Genomic DNA, 17915 nt, shown 5'->3' on the forward strand with positions numbered 1-17915 from the left:
GATTGCATTAGTAAACAAAAAAGATAGTAAACTGAGGTTAAAATGAGTTCACGTATCTAAAGTGCTTAAAACAGTGCCTAGCACACAGTGAGGATCATGTAGCATTTGCTCTTACTGATATATGTTTGGGGTGGGATGGACCTTCGCTCTGGCTCCAGGACCAGGCACATGTCCCAGGCCTGGCCAATGAGCATTTCCTTCTATCTGGCCATGGGTGGTTCAGAAGCGGGCATGTGACCAAAGCTGGGCTTACCCACCACCCATCCTGAGACTTGCTGGGACTCTCAGAGAACCAGAGAATTGGGGATGGATAGAAGCTGGAGTTCCTATCGGTCATCTGGTCCCAAGTGGGCTGAACCAGCAGAGAATGGAGCCCGTGCAGGCGCTAGTGGAGAGAGAGGCTGCCTCCTACGGTGCCATGTGACCACCTGGACCCAGCTGGCTGGGAATTCTTAGTTATTTGAGCCATTAAATTCCCTAATTAGCTTAAGCCAGTTTGCGCTGCTTTTATTGTCCCCTGCAGAAGAAACACAATTCTGATTCATTCAGTTAAGGGCTGGTCCCTTAAACAAAGGAGATATAAAGTCACACGCATGTGGAGCCATTCTCCGTGGAGAAGCCAGGCTGCAGAGGACAGCTGGGGGCAGAGGGGCCAGGCTTCCTGATGGCTCGCTTGTCCTGAGCCTTTCCTGGCTACACCTGGGCTTTCCGGCCTAGGGGATACCAGTGTAACCTGATAATAAATTTTCCGTTCTTGCTTAAGCCGGCTTGAGTGCCCGATACATGCAACCAGAATCCCAATGGATAGTATATTTCTGTTGTTTGTTTTTAGGAAGTAATGTAGACAGAATACACATATTCTGTAAGGTCCTCCTATACAATTGGGTGATGGCTAACTTGCTATCATATTTGCCAAACAACAAATGTGATCCTAAAAGAGGAATGTGTGTTTGAAAGACAAGGCTCCTCTCCACACTCACTTTCAGCAGACAGCCAGAGTCAGCACAGGCCTGGATCAATGTTGGCGAAATGAAAGCCTGACCCCTGGCTGTATCTCTCCTGTCCATTGCAGGATGAGAAGGCAGCCCCGCCCTGTGCCCCAGCACTACCGCCCTGCGAGTTCTGTCCCCTCTGCCCCCAAGTCCTTCCATCAGCGGCTTCTCCTTTTTCTCTTTAAAAAAGTCCAAGGAGTCGGAATTCTAAGAGCGCTGCAGGCTTGCTGCCTCTGGGTCCTCCCTGCTCGTTCCTCTGCCTGCAGTCAGCCTCCTGCTCTCTGGCCCTCCTGAGATGCTCTCAGAGCTATTTGTGACCAATGCCAGGTCTTGCCTCTGTCCCGGACACCACACTTCACTATGGCATTGAACTTAGAGGCCCTTCTGTCTGGGGGGCTTCCTTCCTGGGATGTCGGGGCGTTTGTCTCTGGTCTCGCCCCCCTCTCCCCGCCTCCACTCTGCCTCTACCAGGAGGCTCCTCAGGCGCCGCAGCTGCTCTGAAAGCTGGCCTCTGCTTCCTACACTCTTGCCTGTTGAGCAGCTTCACTGTAACTTCAGGTCCAAAGTATTCACAAGGGCCACTTCCACACAAGTCCCGTGCTCCACTCAGCAGCCACTGCAGTGAAAGAGGAGGGAGCTTGAGATCGCAAGATTTGAACTCCCGTCCCAGTTCTGCTACTCCCTAATCGTGCGCCCACGTCACTACAACTCCTTGAACGTTGGTGTCCTTACCTGTTGGTGGGGTTGGAACCGAGCTACCAGTTTCGCTCTTGGCTGTGTCCTTTCCTAGCTGTATGACCTGGACCAGTGAATCAGCATTTCTGTGCCTCATTTTCCTCATCTGTAAAATGGAGATCTTACCATGACCCGCTGGCTTGATGTCTGAGGGAAGGTGGTGACCACACACTCAGTGCTGACACCAGTGCCTGGCATGCAGGAAACACATTTACTGAAAATTTGCTCTTATTTATTTCCATACTGGTGTCTGTTGCCCCAACTTTTTCCTAGGATTTGTAACCTTCCTGCCTTTCAGTGCCCACACTTGTAAATCTGTTCAGTGGCTGCGCCTGTAATCCCAAGTGTCTGTGGGGACCAGAGTGTCTGCCAGGGACTGGCCTGGTGGTCGGTGCGCACCCCGAGAAGAAGCCCCGGTTTCCCCTTTACTCAGTCTTCTCCTTGACCTTCTCCGCAACCTGAGCTGCTTGCTGTGGACAGTCGGCCTCAGACCTGAGGATGCTGAGAAGGGCTCACGTCATTTCCATGCTTCGGTTCATGTGTCTGAACTTTAAGACGCGTAGTGAGTAGCAGGGTCTTACTCCCGAATCCTTCTTTCCTCGTCTGAGGCAAGCCCTGTGTCCCCCGATGGGCCACCTGTCTCCTATTCACCCCCAGTGTCACACACCAGACATCATACTGGTGGTTAGAACACCACTGCTCGGCTGGCTCCTCAGCCCGCACCCCTGCAGCTGCCTCTGGGGTCAGGACTTGGCCTTGCCAGGTGATCACTCTGTTCCCCCTCCTAAAAGCCCACCGCCATCACTTCTCCAGCACATAATCTTTAGAGCTGTGCGTTTCACGGGCTCCCCATGGCCTACAAGTTCTTTGCATCAAATTCAAAGAATTAATTATTTTTTCTTTATACCCTGCCTTGTTTCAGAAAATGTTTAAGGCAGTATCCCATTATTGGTTTTTTGTTTGTCTGTTTAAGATTCTCCATGATCGTGAGACCTTCAAACTAGTTTTAGAACCTGGACCAAATAATTAGCTGTTTGTTTAGGTTGTTCGTTTGTTGGATGGTGATCTCTCTAGGGGATGTCTACTCTGTGCCTGATATTGTTTAGCCATCGCTTAGCCACTGTTAAACCGTGATCTGTGCCCTGCTCTCGGAATCTTAGGTTCACCTGGGGCTCCAGTCCAGAAAGTCAGTGCTTTAGTTTCCTAGGGCTGCCATAGCAAAGGACCACAAATTGGGTGGCTTATAATAAAAAACAAATGTATTCTCATTTTGGAGGCTAGGAGTCTAAAATCAAGACGTAGGCAGGGCCATGCTCCCTCCAGAGCTTCTAGGGAAGAATGCTCCCTTGCCTCTTCCAGCTTGCGATAGCCCTTGGCATTCTTGACTTGTGCCAACATCATCCTTAATTCTGCCTCCGTCTTCATGTGGCAGCCTTGTTCCTGTGTGTCCGTGGCTCCAATCCCCCACTCTTTGTTAAGGATACTAGTCATTGGATTTAGGGTCCATCCTAATCTAGTGTGACCTTGTTTTACTTGATGACATCTGTAAAGACCCTATTTCTAAGTAAGGTCACTGTCACAGGTACCAAGGGTTAGGACTTCAACACATCTTTTGAAAGGACACAATTCAACCCACAGTAGTCAGCAACCAAAGCAGCAAGGACAAATGAAGACAAAATTCGAATGAAAATACCTTTTAAAAAGAAACTAGGATTTGCTTAAAATGACAATTTTAAAGTAGAAACTGGTATAGGATAGCGGTTGAGAACACACGCCACTGAATCACAGCATATGAGCTTAACTCCTGCAAAGATCTATTTCTGCCCTTTCGTAAAAACAGAACAATAGTAATGCTTCGGTCAGTGGACTGTTGGGAGGTGGTGGGGGTAAATGAGCTAAAACATGTCCATTACCATGCATGACACCTGCACGTAGTAGTAGTTTCTTAGTAAGACTTACCTGTTATTCACTCGGTAGCAATAGTTGACCATACTGGTTTACTGTTTTTATCATTTAAAATCTTAGATTTTAAAAAAGCTAGACTACTTTAAATAAATTCATCATTATTAAGCCTTAAATCAGGCATAATTGTGCACTTGGGCAGACCTCATCTGTCATTTTGTAAATGGGCTACCTTGTACCCTTCCAGCTAATGTTCTGTTAAGGTAGCAAGGATTCTAAATATCAGGGTATAGCAACATTGTATCCCCTTGCCCTCAACTTTCTGCCCACTTGGCTTATCCTCTAAGTGAAGGTAAAATGGATTATAAGTATCAAGTTATTGTGACACTGTTTAGCCACTGCAGTGAACTGGAAGAGAGTGGCTACTTAATTTTATTTAAACTGAAATTTACCATAATGACAGCAGCATGAGACAACACACCAAGCCATCCACCAAGTTCAAGAGCTATTTGTTTATACAGTATGAAATTAAGATGAGTTTTGTTACGAAGGAATTTTTCGCACAGTGATTTTTCATTAATGTGGGCCAATGTAAATTGATTAGACTACTAATCTCCAAAAAGTAGAAGCCTTCGCTGATCAAATGCTGTCGTGATAGCAAATTAGATGCATTTTCCTGTTGTTCTAGAGAAAAAATGGGAAAGGGACAGGAAATTTCTTTAAATGTACTGTTAATATTCCTTTGTTTGTTTTGTTTGTTTTAGAATGCTCTATTCTAATCCAAGCTACTGTGGTTCATGTTTTCAATTAATCTTTTATTCAATGTTGTAATATAGATTAGTATTATGGTTGTGCTATAACCTCATTTTAAAGATAAAGAAATTGAGACATAGGCATTTTAAAAAGACAGCTTTCACATGGAGACGTTTAATTGTCATAAACTAGAGTTTAATCTGATCTCAGAGAACACATTGCCTTAAACTTCTAACCCAGCAATTCTCAAACTTTCTGATCTTGGGATCCTTAACATTTTTTTAAATTGTTGAGGATGCAGCCGCATCTACCGCATGGACGAACACCATTCTCAGCCACCAGACTGTGGACGTTCCAGAAGACGCAGACATCACTCTGAAGGGACTGTGGTTATTGGGAAGGCCCCAGAGGTACCCTGCGGAGGGACTTCAGTCACATCTGTGCAGAACTCAGTCTCCTTGGAAAGAAGAAGAAGAGCCACTGGGTTGACAAATGGTGGGGAGATAGAAAGGAACTGGCTGCTGTTCACACCATCTGTAGTCACAGACAGAACATAGGGTGTTACCTGGGCGTCCGTTACAAGATGAGGTCTGTGTGTGCTCACTTCCCCATCAACGTTCTTATTCAGGAGAATGGTTCTCTTGTCGAAATCGGAAATTTCTTGGGTGCAAAATATATCCACAGCGTTCAGATGAAGTCAGGTATTGCTTATTCAGTATCTCAAGCCCAGAAAGATGAGTTAATTCTTGACACTGATCTTATATCAAATTCAGCTGCTTTGACTCCAACAAGCCACAACAAGGATAAAGTTAGAAACAAGGATATCAGAAAATTTGGGGATGGTATCTATGTGTCTGAAAAAAGAATAGTACAGCAGGCTGATAAGATCTAAGTTGTCCAGCTATAGAAACACCAAGATATCGGATGATTCCTCAGACTTATTTGTGATATCTTAAAGATGCAATAAAAGCCATATGTTTAAAAAATAGTAATAAAATAAAATTATTGAGGACACGAAAGAACTTTTGTGTGGGTGAATATCTATTGATATCGATCATATTAGAAATTTTAAGTTTTAAGAAATTAAAACTGGGAACAGTAAGCTATTTGTTAATTCCTCCATTACGTGTTAACATCACAATTGACATTTATAGAGCACTTCCTCCTAGAACATCAGACTATACATTCTTTTCTAGAGTACATGGAACATTCTCAAGGATAGACCATATACATTGGGACATAAAACTAGTCTCAGCAAATGTAAGGAGATTGAAATCATACCAAGCATGTTCTCTGATCACAAGGCTTTGAAATTGGAGATCAGCTGCAAAGAGAAAGCAGGAAAAACTACACATTAACATCACAGGAGAAACACCATCATAGGTAGGGAGCCTCTGGAAAACTCCCTAGTACAGAAATGAGAGTGAAAAAGGCAAACGACCCCTTGATATTCTTATGAAAATAGTTTTGATATCAGGAATTCCATAAAAAGGGCTCAGAGTTCCCCGGAAGCTGCAGACCATACTTTGAGAGCTGTTTGTCTATTCCTTAGCCTTCTTAGCAAATCTATCTTCTTTGGCTAAACTACTGTTATTCAGGGAATAAGTAATCAAGATACTTTTAAAACTCTGAGTTTCTAACACTGGCTGCAAATATAGACTGTTATCAATTGTTTTGTTATCTTTAACATGCAAGCAAGTAGGCAGTAGAGAGTTCGTATTCTGGTAGGGCTCTGGAGGCTGCACACTTGTTCCAACCCCAGCTCCCTCGCTTGGCTTCATGGCCTGGAGTGGGTCACTTAGCTTCTCTCAGCCTCAGTGTCCTATCTGTAAAATGAGCAGGCTATTGGCATTTGCCTCGGAGGCTTGCTGAGAGGGTTAATTGAAATAATCTCTACAAAGAAAGACCAGGTTCCCAGCTTCCTTTCAGGTAACTTGGGGCCCTGGGCCTGGGTTCTGGCCAGTAGGGTGCCAGTGTAATGCCTCTGCCTAAATCCCTCCGCCCTCTGAGGAGGACAGACTGGAGGAGCTGGATCTCGAGTCACTGGATTGTGACTTGAACAAGAAATAACCCTTTGTTGTGTTAAACCTTTGAGATTTGGAGTTTGTTCACTGTGCAAATGTAGGCTGCCTATCTTTGCTACCACACAGGGCGGCTCTAAAGGGTGGCCTTGAAGGATTAGAAAGGAGAAGATCCGAAGATTAGAAGTAGGGTGGGGAAGGCAGAGGAAGGCATCTAAGCCAGGGATGGAAAATGCAAAAGCCCCCAGGCAGAAGAGAAAAACCATCCAGAGACCAGCCTTGAGCAAGGGGGAAGTGGCTTGAAGAGTAAATCAGGCCCCTGGCCGAAACCTTTGAAGTAACAGCCTGCACCCTGGAGGTGAGGCATTTCTGCTTCATCACTACCAGCTCCTCTGTGTGAGCCTTGAACCCTCGTGACCCCAGGGGTGCGGCTCACTGCCCTTGAGGACACTAGTATACAACCACTGAGTTATTTTAGTCTTAAGGATATTCAAGAAGCCTAACGCCAACGCTCAAGTTGGTGCCACAGAAGGATAACCATGTATCGCGTCCTGGTTTAACTATTCACCACCATCTTTCTTAAGTTCTCTGGCTTCTCAATGTCAAAGTTTTCGTAAGACCTCACTACCTGGAGAAAAGGACAGCAGGACTGCCCAGTACTACACGGAGGGAGCGCACGGCGTAAATAGCAACATGTGGATTTTTTGTTTTGCCAACGCCGTCGTGCTTGTGGTGCTCAGCTTTGTGGCAGCCGCAGCCGAGCCTGTTCTCCTTCAGCAACACAGTAGAAGCAGCAGCTTGGGCAGAAGGTTGCAGGCTTGTGTGTGTTGGGTTCTGCAATCACAGCTGTGGTTTTCAGAGGACTGCTGCATAAAATCTTTGTTGATTGAGTGAATGGATGAATGAACGCTATGATTCAGAACTGTCACACCAAATAATTACCCACCTCACTGTAAGAGTTTTTAAGTTCAAATTTCACTTGTTAGGCACCTTTGAGTCAATGATGCTGAAGAATTAGTCGTCGCTTTACTTTTTTTGTATGTGTTTCGTGAACCTGGGGCTCAGGAAGATCCACAGGTGGAGAAGAAGCTTATTGATGGCTGACATCTTCTGACGATTCCAAGAAAAGGACTCCTCGGCATGTTCATTTGTGTGTGGCTATAAGAGTGGGTTTCGCTTTAAGTTAGTTAGACCAAAAGTCATCATCAAAAAGAGAGCAGTACATTATCAAATAACAATCCTAGCCTGCCATGCCAAAATCACTCATTTACCCCCAGCAGTGCCCCTCCTCAGGTGACACAGGGCACGTAGAGGGCAAGTTTTCCTGATGGGATGTAAGAACATTTTCCAGATGGAATGATGGAAGTGGAATTACATACAAGTGAGACCTGCGGGGGTGGGGGGGCGGGGGGGGAAGGGGTGGAAGCAGCACGGGGGTCCAGGCAGGCAACCTCCGGGCAGCCTTGGCCTATAGATGTCATTTGTCCCACACCAACTTGGCCCTCGCGGTTTTGTTTTTTCAGTTTTGTTGTCGACCTTTAAAAGGAGGGAGATGCCAGAGAAAAATCAAGATCTCTGGCTTTTTTTGAAAATTCTGAACTCTCTGGCAAAAGTGGGTTCAAATGCCCACAAGACAGCCATAAGATAGCGCTGAGCCGGCTCTGGCCTCTTCGGACAGTACACTGTCTCTTCCATTGGCCGCAGTCTCCACTCCACCGTGTTTACCCCTAGCCAGCTTCATTCACTGACAATACTGTTGGGGTCTTTGAGAGAGCCCCCCCAAAATAGCATCTCTCTTTGTCTACTCTGGGTTCTAAACAAGTTGAGGAATAAAACAATGACTAAAGCTGAAAACTATCCCCTTTTTGTGTTACTAAGAGAGAAGAGGTTGGAGGGTGTGACATACGAGTATCTTCAGGCAAAACCAAGCTGACTTACCCAGCTGGGTTCCAGGCGACCCTGGATTAAGGTAGGCCTCCCATGTAATTCTCCTAGCATAGAGGAGCAGCAGAGAACGCAGGTCTGCTCCTGGAAGGAAAAAGGACAGACCTGAGCCATATGTCAGGAACAAAGGCAAAAGACTGAAAACAAAGACCTGAAAGGGAATCCAAGATGTGCTGGTGACATAGACTCTAAATTCAGGAAACAAGAGAGAACTGGAGCACGACTGGTGACCAGCCGAGTCCCAGGGCCAGTGGCTGAGGTATCATAATGGTTCATTGAGTGCCTAGCAGGTGCCATGCACATTTGTGACCCTGCAAAGTAGGTGCTGTCAACTCCTCTAGAGATGAGGAAACCATGGCCCAGGGTGATTCCGAAAGGCCAGGGGAGAGATTCCAGGGCCAGTCTCACTGGCTCCAAAACCCCTCCTTTCTCCCGGCTTGTCTTTTCGGCCACGTGTGAGTGGTTTCTTACGTGTCAACGTAAGAAATGTCCAAACCTGTAGAGAATTTTTATGAATTTATTTGAGCCAAACTGACAATTTCCAGAAGCAAAATTTCAATGGATTGAGGAAAATGCTCCAGAGAATGGCAGTTTAGCAGTTTATTTTATACATTAGGATAAAAGAAGGAGACGTAAGGAGGGTCCAATGAAATCCATTGGTGGTAGAATAAGAGGGCGGGGATAGCAAAGTGGGGCAATCTCGGGGATTGGATAAAAAATAAAACGAAGTGACACAGACTTCTGTTACACTGGTGGGTACAGGACAGATAATAATTCATATTGACAGCACACACAGATGGTATGTGGGGGAACTAGATAACATGAAGGGTTCTGTGGTCTCCTGCTCTGGTGCCGGAGGTTGTGCCTGAAGGGTCTGGAAAAGCAGACGACTCTGACATTTCAAAGGTATGTTATCTTAGATGTAAAAAGAGGCTAGACAGGCTCACTTAAGTTAAAGACTGACCTTTGTCAATGGAGCTACAGGCCTAGGACGTGACTACCACCAAGAATAATTTTTAGTTAGGAATTTGTATGTTCAGACCATACTATGTTGTTACTTTCGGTCTCTGAGTTTGTAAGGCCCGCCATGCAGGCCTCCCCTGAGCTTGTCGCGTGTAGTATGTGGGCCCCTTTTCCATCCACACTTCTGTGAGAGCGGGAGCAGCCTGCGGCCGGTGTCAGCTCCATGGAAGAACTGCAGGAGTCAGTGCCCTCTGCTGGGCTGGGACGCTGCAGCCCGCCCTACCCCTGGCGACTAAGCATCCTCGCATCTCCCTGCCAATAAATCTGTTGGTTACCTCTAGCTTGTGGTGTTGTGACCTGACCTTTCCCATCCTTGGACTGTCCTACCCACTCCACACAGCAGAGAAGATGGGGAAGGGGAAGACGAAATGGACCTTCACAGACACCATGTTTCACCCTCTCTGGTCATCAGCAGCAAGTTTTCCGTAAAAGCAGGAGAGCTATGTGCAGTAGAACTTTTTCTGAGGGGGTCTCTTGACTCCTGGTTTAGTGGTAATGCCACCAGCAGACAAACCTAACTCACATCTGCACAGGAACATATCACTCAATAGTACTCCAAGAGATCAACGATTAAAAATTCCTTAAGAAGAAATGTTTTTAGAAGGGACATATGGAGAATCAAAAAGGGGATAAATATAAGTCTGTATTTACAGAATCGAGTAAGGAGCAAAGAAAAGCTGAACAGAAAGGGCTGAATGGAGAAGCTTTCTCCTAAAACAGGTTTTTTCAGAGGGTTTGGATGCCAAAAATAATTCTGATACCACTCTCATTATAGAAGTATCCGAGGCTATAGCCACTAACTTTCATCAGAAGTAAACCCATTAGGTGGCATTGTAGACTTAGAAATGACCAAATAGAACATAGACTTTTTCAGTAGAAGTTTCAAATTTAAGACATTTTTTAGATAGTTAAAGTAACTCCAGGAGAAATGTTCTACATCATTAATGCTGAAATAAAAAAGAGCCAAACTTTGAAGTTAGGGCATAAGCAGTCATGAAAGAAATTACCATGGCCTAAAACAAGTGAGGAAGGAATGAACAAACATTTATTGAGCAACTACCACATGGAAAATGGCTAGTGGGCGTTCTCTGGTTTAATTTTCATAGTGTTGTAAAGTACAGGGATTATTATCCCCTTTTAATAGACCGAAACTCTCAATGCCAAAGGTCACACTGCGGAAAACGGCAAGCTTGGGGTCCAAAACTAGTTCAAATCCAGGTGTCTGTCTCCAAAGCCCCTTGTCCGTGTAAATCCTGCGTGCTCCTTCAGGGGACACCCGTGGGCCCTGGGCCTCACCTTCCCGTTTTCCCCCCAAAGTTTTCCACTAAAATCTAGTGAAAGATTTTTCTTCTTTTCTTAGGGAAAGGTATTTCCACAAAAACATTGGTGTTAAATTTCACTGTAAAGCAAGTCCCTCATAACTTTTATTTGCATATTGTTTCTTTTACTATTTCAGTTACATTTTTACATTATCTCACATGTGCAGTTCTCTGTACAGACACCTTACATGTTTACACAGTGTAACCGCAAAGGGGAGGTCCTGACTCATCTCCTCTATACTTCCCTTTGCTCCAATGTCCAGTCTGTCTTTGAATAAGCAGATCAGCCGCTGTTTGGGAGGCTGTGTGGGGAAGACTGCCAGTAGCCAGTACTCTCATTTCTCTGGGCTTGGCCTGTGTATAAAATTTGCATCAGAGGGCACTGGGTGCAGTTTACTGAACAGCAGTTTAAAGTGTCCATTGGTGGCGTCCCCTGGAAAGTGCTGGTTTATACAGCCAGCTGGTCAGTGGTGGAAAAAGTCTAGCTCCCTTAGAATTGTGTAAACAACTTACCTGCTCAGGCAGGCAACAACCCACTTTTCCGCAAATACCCAAGAGCACTGGGCTCCAAGTGGGGGAGCCCGAAAGGAAACATCACTGAGCAAGAAGGAATGTTGCAACTGCCAGTTCTGTACATCTTTTTAATCTACCCTTTAAAAATTTCGAGTTTCATGTGATAGGTTTATATGCATTTAATGTATTAGTATTTTAGTAGATAGACCTTATTAGTTCATAGACATATATTGGGAAAACATTTTTGAAAATTGTTTGCCAAAATGGGTGCAAAACCAAAAAAGCTTGGAGATGGTCTGCCTAGAGGAAGATAAACATCAGTGGAGGTGGTGGCAGTGAGAGCCTGCCCCTAAACTCCTAAGATCCAAAAGATAAACCTGAATTGCCTGGGTCATGCTATTGCGAGAGGAGACCTAGCCAGAAGCAAGGTATACTGGTACCACTCCCTGCTTTTCTTCTTACCAATGAGGATGACACCCTGTGAGGCTGCCTGAGAAGCAGATGGATTGTGACAGTCAGGACAACCTGCCCTCTCATTCCCCGAGCAGCCTCGGGCTGTGGCCCCCAGGACCCAGAGAGATTAGCCCTCCTCCCCAAAGTGAGGAGCTCTGCTGGTCAAAGAAACAAATGGCAAATGACATAAAAAGTTCCTCATCACTTGTCCTATGTTAAATGTACATTAAAACTGTTATTCTTCAACCGTCAATTACATAGATTTGAACAAATGAGGAGTTGGCAAGGTTAGAGAAACAGGCTTTCCCATATACCCCCAGTGAATGCGTATGTCAACTGGCTGAATCTTTCTGCATGCAGTTTGAAAATACTGACCAAGTGTTTAAAAAATCTACAGATCTACCAATCCATCCCTTTCTCCTCTGGATATTTTTTAAAGGAAATAATCAAATTTGTAAATAATAGTTTAAAAACATAAAGCTTGTTAGTCAACCACTTATTCATTCTACACACATTTATTGATGTCTTTTATGAAGCAGACTCTGCTGGATGCTGCAACACAGCACAGAATAAAATCAGTAGGGCTGTCCTCCTGCAGGTTATGAATAATTATTGCAGTGTTATTTATAATGGGGGAAAATCAGAAACTAACAAAATGACCAGCAGTTTCTTTTTGTAGCTATGAATTACTACACAGTCATTACAAATTGTATTGTGGAAGACACTGGAAAATATTCACATGAGTGAAAAAAGGGCAGTTAGCAAAATAGTGTATAAAATGTAAGCCAAAATCTCATGGCCTCGAGTGATCAGAGAAGGGTCACAGCTCAGTCTACCATGTGAGACAGAGGTCATTTAAAAGGAAAATACTTTGCTTTAGTGAGCAACAAAACAGAACAGAACAACAACAAAAAAGCATTGAGAAATAATGACCACCGTTTCTTTCTACTTCATGAATGTTTTCTGAGGATAATTCTGGGCAGAACTAGAGGAGTAGGTAACAACAGCATTGACAGAAGATTCTGAGAGGCAGGAAGACACATCTAAGGAACTACAGCCCAACTGAAAAGAAATGCCTCATCCAATATTTAAAAAGGATCTGCAATGTAATCGGTGAAAGATCCGTAAGAGAAATGGGCTTACTCACACAGTGTTGGTATAATCGTGCCTTGTTATAAACTTTTGAGAAGACAATTAGCAATATTATCAAACTTCTTAATGTCAATGCCATAACCTAGCCATTCCACCTATAGGAGTATACCTATAGGAGTACTTATGCCTGCATTAAAAAATTTGAATAAGGAAATGAAAATTAACCAACACATGCATAATGGGAGTCCCACAAGGAGAGAAGAGAGAGAAAAGGCAGAGAGAATATTGGAAGAAATAATGGCCAAAAAATGTTTCCCAAATTTGATGGACAAGATTAATCCACACACCTAAAAACTCAACAAACTCCAAGTGAGATCAACTCAAAAGTGACCCACACTGAAATACACCATAGTCAAACTGTCTAAAGCCAAAGATGAGAAGAGAATCTTGAAAACAGCAAGAGAAAAATGACACATCATGTACAAATGATCACTGGTGAAATTAACAGCTGACTTCTCATCAGAAACTATGTAGGCCAGTAGTCAGTGGGATGACATATTCAAAGTGCTGAAACAAAAAAGACGGACTCATCCATCCAGCAAAATATCCTTCAAAAATGGAGAAGACATTCAAATAAACAAATACCCAGGGTGCCAAAAAAATGCATACAAGTGGACACTTTGGTCAACGTTGCTCAAGCAGTAGTTTGCCGTAATCAGAAGTGTCTGGACGCTGATGGTAACCACTTTGAGCACCTCTTGTCATTGCAGAAGTCAAACGTGACTTGTATTCATCTTTTGTTGTACGTATATATTGGGTATTACAATTGTAATAGTTTTTTCTTTCTTAAATTGTGTATACATGTTTTTGGTACCCTCGGTATAAATAAAACCTGAGATAATTTATCAGTACCAGACCTGCTCTATGAGAAATACTAAATGGAGTCCTTCAGGCTATATGAAAGGATGCTAGGCAGTAATTGAATTCACATAAAGAAATAAAGATGTCACCCTTGACCATACTGAATACCAGGAATATGAAGGAAAAGTCCAGACGTACCACACACTTGGGACAGGTCTACCAAAGTCTCCCAACTTCACCTTCTATGACCATATCATGCTATAGGGATGAGCATTATGCACTATGACCAAGTGGGATTTATCCCAAGACTGTAAGGTTGGTTTCATGTCCAAAAATAAATAGAATAAAGGACAAAAACATGAGCCTCTCAATACACACAGAAAAAGCATATGACAAAATATGACATCTTTCTATAATTAAAACAGCAACAATAACAAACCCCAACAAACTAGGATAGAAGGGAACCTCTTCACTTGATAAAGGGCATCTGTGAAAAACCCACAGGTAATACTGTACTTAGAGCAGAATAAGGGTGTTTGCTTTCATCACTTCTATTTTATATTGTACCAGAGTTTCCAGTCAGGGCAAGAAAAAGAAAAGGCATCCAAATTTAAAAGGAAAATGTAACACCTTCTGAATTTGCAGATGACATCATCTGATATGTAGAAAATTCCACAGAATCTCTCTCTCTCCCCTTCTCTCCCCTCCCCCCCGACACACACATACACACACACAATTAGAACTAATTAGAACTAATAAAAAAGTTCAACAAAATTGCAGGATACAAGGTCAATATACAAAAGCCAATTGTATTTCTATACACTAGCAATGAACAATCCAAAATGAAATTATTTTATTTACAATAGCATCAAAAAGAGTAAAGTACTTCTGGATAAATTTAACAAAAGAAGTGCAAAATTTACACACTGATTTATATGAGCCACTAATGGACCCCCAAAAAGTGGATCTAAATCATAGTCCATTTGCTATTAGAAAGTATGGGTTCAGCTTTTTGGTTTAGGAAAAAACAAAAAATATTTGGGAAAAAAATGATCAAACAAATGTGTCCATGTTCATTAATGTTTTTATGGGAAACAATCTGATGGTACAGTAAGCGAGCCAGGTAAATCAAACAATGTAGGCATAAAGATAAATCATAAGTAAATGTCTGTGAATAGAGACAAGAGTAGGCTCCATGGGGATGATTGCTTACTGAGGTGGAAGAGAAATAAAATGGGTAAAGGAATAAAAAAGAAAAAGAGAAAAAGGTAAGACACACAGTGAGAGAAACACATTGAGAGGATATTAAAGAGTAACTCCAAGAAAAGCCGTATGCCGAATTTCAGGTTACCTTATCACCTTCCTCTTACTCTTCAAGCTTTACACTCTGGTTTCCTAATGCAATATCCAATCATACTGAATTAGACTAAAGTCTGATTTGGAGAGCTGATGACCTAATCTTCTTTTGTCTTAATAACATTTTGGGCAGAGTTAATAGCTATTTCCCTTTTGTATGACTTAACTCAACCTAAGAAATAATACTAGCATCATTTTACAAGGAAAGTCTAATTGGAATGTGAATGAAAGTACTATTGGCCAAGGACCTCTATCCCCTACTTATGTCTTATATGAAAATTTGACCCAATTACCTGACAATCAAAGGGAAATATCTTTCATCCTGTCATTATTTGTTCACAGTTATGCCTTTGGACTTGCGTAACGGGAAGAAAGCTCAGCACTCACATTCAACCAGAATGACCACCAGCTCTCAAGACATCTGATTTTTCTCGTTGCCAAGAACAAAGTGACAACTGATTTCAAAGTGTACGTACTTATGTAAAACAAATGGGGGGGGGGCATTTTTTAAGAAAATAGGGGATTGGAAGAGTATGTTGATGTCATCACATATTTGAAACTATATTTGAACAGTATAACCTAATTTATATTTTGTTGTGTTTGTCTCTGAATTTTCCATTTAATTTAACAAATACTTTTTGAGCTCCCACTATATGAAATGGAATGAGCCAAGCAATGGAAGGATACCAAGCTGTGTTAGTCAGGGAAATGGCTCTAACTCTAAGAAAGAGAACATCAGATTTCAGTGGCGTAACCCAATGGAAGTTCATTTCATGCTGTTCTAAGTCAGCAGGCAACTCTCTTCTACCTGGTGATCCAGGAATTCAGTCTTCTTCTATCTTGAGTTCCTGCCGTGTTCTTCTGCTTGGCAGAATCGTCTGCCTCAAGCTGCCCAGGAGGTGAAAGAGTGAAGAAGGCATGCCCAGACCAGAAGCAACACCCATCACTTCTACTTACATTCAATCAGTAAGAAGTTACTGGGCATACAAGGATGTGTGATATATTAGCCATGTAGTCCCTGGCAGGGCAGCACTTCCCTGCGACACCTTTACACCTGGAAAGGAAGGGGACAAGCTAGAGGTGTCTGTCATTCAGATTGTGTAAGATATAGCTTCTACCTTCAAAGAACCTTTGTCAGAGTACAGAAAGAAGTTCACAGGAGAGAAATGTTATGGAGGAGGTGGTATTTGAGATGACCCTCGATTGACAGGGAGAACTGCCAGGTAGCTTTGGGAAGAGGAGCATTCCAGAAGGAGTAAAGGCACTAACAAAGCACGGAGGTGTGGAGGGAATGTTGAGGAACTAGTTTTCCTGGAACAAAGCTTGGCATAGGGGAGAGATTAAGCTTTAAAGGCTGTTTAGGTCACTGTTATGTAAGGCCTTGAATGTCAGGAGAAAGAGTTTGAATTCCAAGCCTCCATTATCATGATGATCATGCATTCTTCACAAAGGACCCAGAACAATGACAGCATTAACCACAGACAAGCACATAATAGAAAAGACATTCAGCATGAAGGGATTTCATTTTTCAGATGGTAACAGTAATGACAGCCTTGTAGTGTGCTCACAGGCTGTAACAGGTTTCAAAATTTTGCATTTGTTACCATGTGTCTTGATATTTACGAAATACAATCCAAACATTGCCACTTTACTCTCACTCCGTCTCCCAGGCGTATCTCACATAGTGATCTAGAGATACCAGGGGTAGCCTGACCCACTGGCACCACAAACCCACAGTACCTCCCCTCTAGCAAGACAGACGACCTTCCCAGGGCTGTGAACTCCGAATACCGACACCAAACACTGCACATTCCACAAACAGGATTCCTCTCCTTCGACAGACAGTGTAGTTGTGATCTTAGGGTCAACAATGGCGTGGAATTCATACCAGAAATGTAACAGACATTAATATTTGTTAAAAACAATTCAGGTGCAAGGAGATGGGGAGGGCACAAGCAATAGCATCGTGGAGGCTTAGAAAGGTAGTAACTGGACTAGAAATTACACTTTTTCTGAAGATGGTTTCTAACTCTAGTGCTCTGTGAACTGTGACTTTCTTGAATATCCCTCCAAATCAGCAGTGGCTTTAATATAGACCCAGGTAGAATATTTAAGAAATTCTGATAGCAGATGGGATCTGACTGTTCTCATTGTGCTGATATATTAATGTATTAGTTGTCTTTTCTTTGGGGAACGAGGTAGGAAAGACACAATAAACAAATAAATAGATCACACAGAGATGCTACCTTCATCTCTTCCATAGACGTCTTAGTTGAGGCTCTTTGACCTGCCTTACCTGGTACTTTCTTATTTTTTTAGTTTCCATTTAATATAATGCAGTTTTGCAAAGCTGTTTTTAAGCCAGTGTTACCTTGGTTTAAAATAGCCTAAATAGTTAGGATATAAACTAGAGTTTAGTTATACTAAACTCTTAATATTATATACTTAATCTTATTTGCTTCACATAATAAGAATTATAAGCAATAATTTTCACAACAATCAATATTTTTGTAAGTTCACATGCATAACCATTGTCCCACTATAAAATTAACAAAATTTTTAAAAGATAGTATTTGAAGTTGGTGAGGATATTGTGAAATGAACATTCTCATTCACTGATGCTATTAATTTAAATAAGAACAAACTTTCTGAAAAGCAATTTGGCAAAAAATATCAAGGGTTTAAAATATCTATTCCATTTGTCTTGATTATATATACACACACAAACCGAGCAAAAAGGCACTCCTTCCCCAAAAACCCAAAGTGTTAATAATGGTGGTTATCTCTGGGTGATGGGATAATAGGTAGTTTTTACTTAGGAATTATGGTTTAAAAAAATTTTTTTTCCTCAGTGAGAAGTATTATTTTTATAATTATGGTAAAAATCCCTCCCACTATTTAAGAATATCTATCAAAAATTTTAATAAAATAAGAAAATATTCATAATATTC

At 42.5% G+C, this 17915-nt stretch overlaps 2 long non-coding RNA genes and 1 pseudogene across 6 annotated transcripts in view; 2 read left to right on the top strand and 1 right to left on the bottom strand.

The window, feature by feature from the left end:
• LOC141567084 (uncharacterized) overlaps positions 1–17915 on the top strand; it is a 57927-nt gene that overhangs the window by 8452 nt on the left and 31560 nt on the right. For 3 of the 5 annotated variants that reach the window (XR_012489480.1, XR_012489475.1, XR_012489476.1), the window contains 2 exons: positions 8282–8372; positions 15307–15432. This is a non-coding gene — a long non-coding RNA (uncharacterized LOC141567084). The remainder of the gene's footprint in view (positions 1–8281; positions 8373–15306; positions 15433–17915) is intronic. The other 2 variants (XR_012489477.1, XR_012489478.1) reach the window with 1 other exon arrangement.
• LOC141567928 (large ribosomal subunit protein uL6 pseudogene) lies at positions 2355–5274 on the top strand (annotated as a pseudogene).
• The window catches only part of LOC141567085 (uncharacterized), a 48257-nt gene continuing 35836 nt past the window's right edge, over positions 5495–17915 (bottom strand). Inside the window, exons 2-3 of the long non-coding RNA XR_012489481.1 lie at positions 8342–8431; positions 5495–7561 (exon numbers count right to left, since the gene is read on the bottom strand). This is a non-coding gene — a long non-coding RNA (uncharacterized LOC141567085). The remainder of the gene's footprint in view (positions 7562–8341; positions 8432–17915) is intronic.

This window comes from Rhinolophus sinicus, linkage group LG01, assembly GCF_036562045.2.
Source record: "Rhinolophus sinicus isolate RSC01 linkage group LG01, ASM3656204v1, whole genome shotgun sequence".
NCBI classification, from domain to species: Eukaryota; Metazoa; Chordata; class Mammalia; order Chiroptera; family Rhinolophidae; genus Rhinolophus; species Rhinolophus sinicus.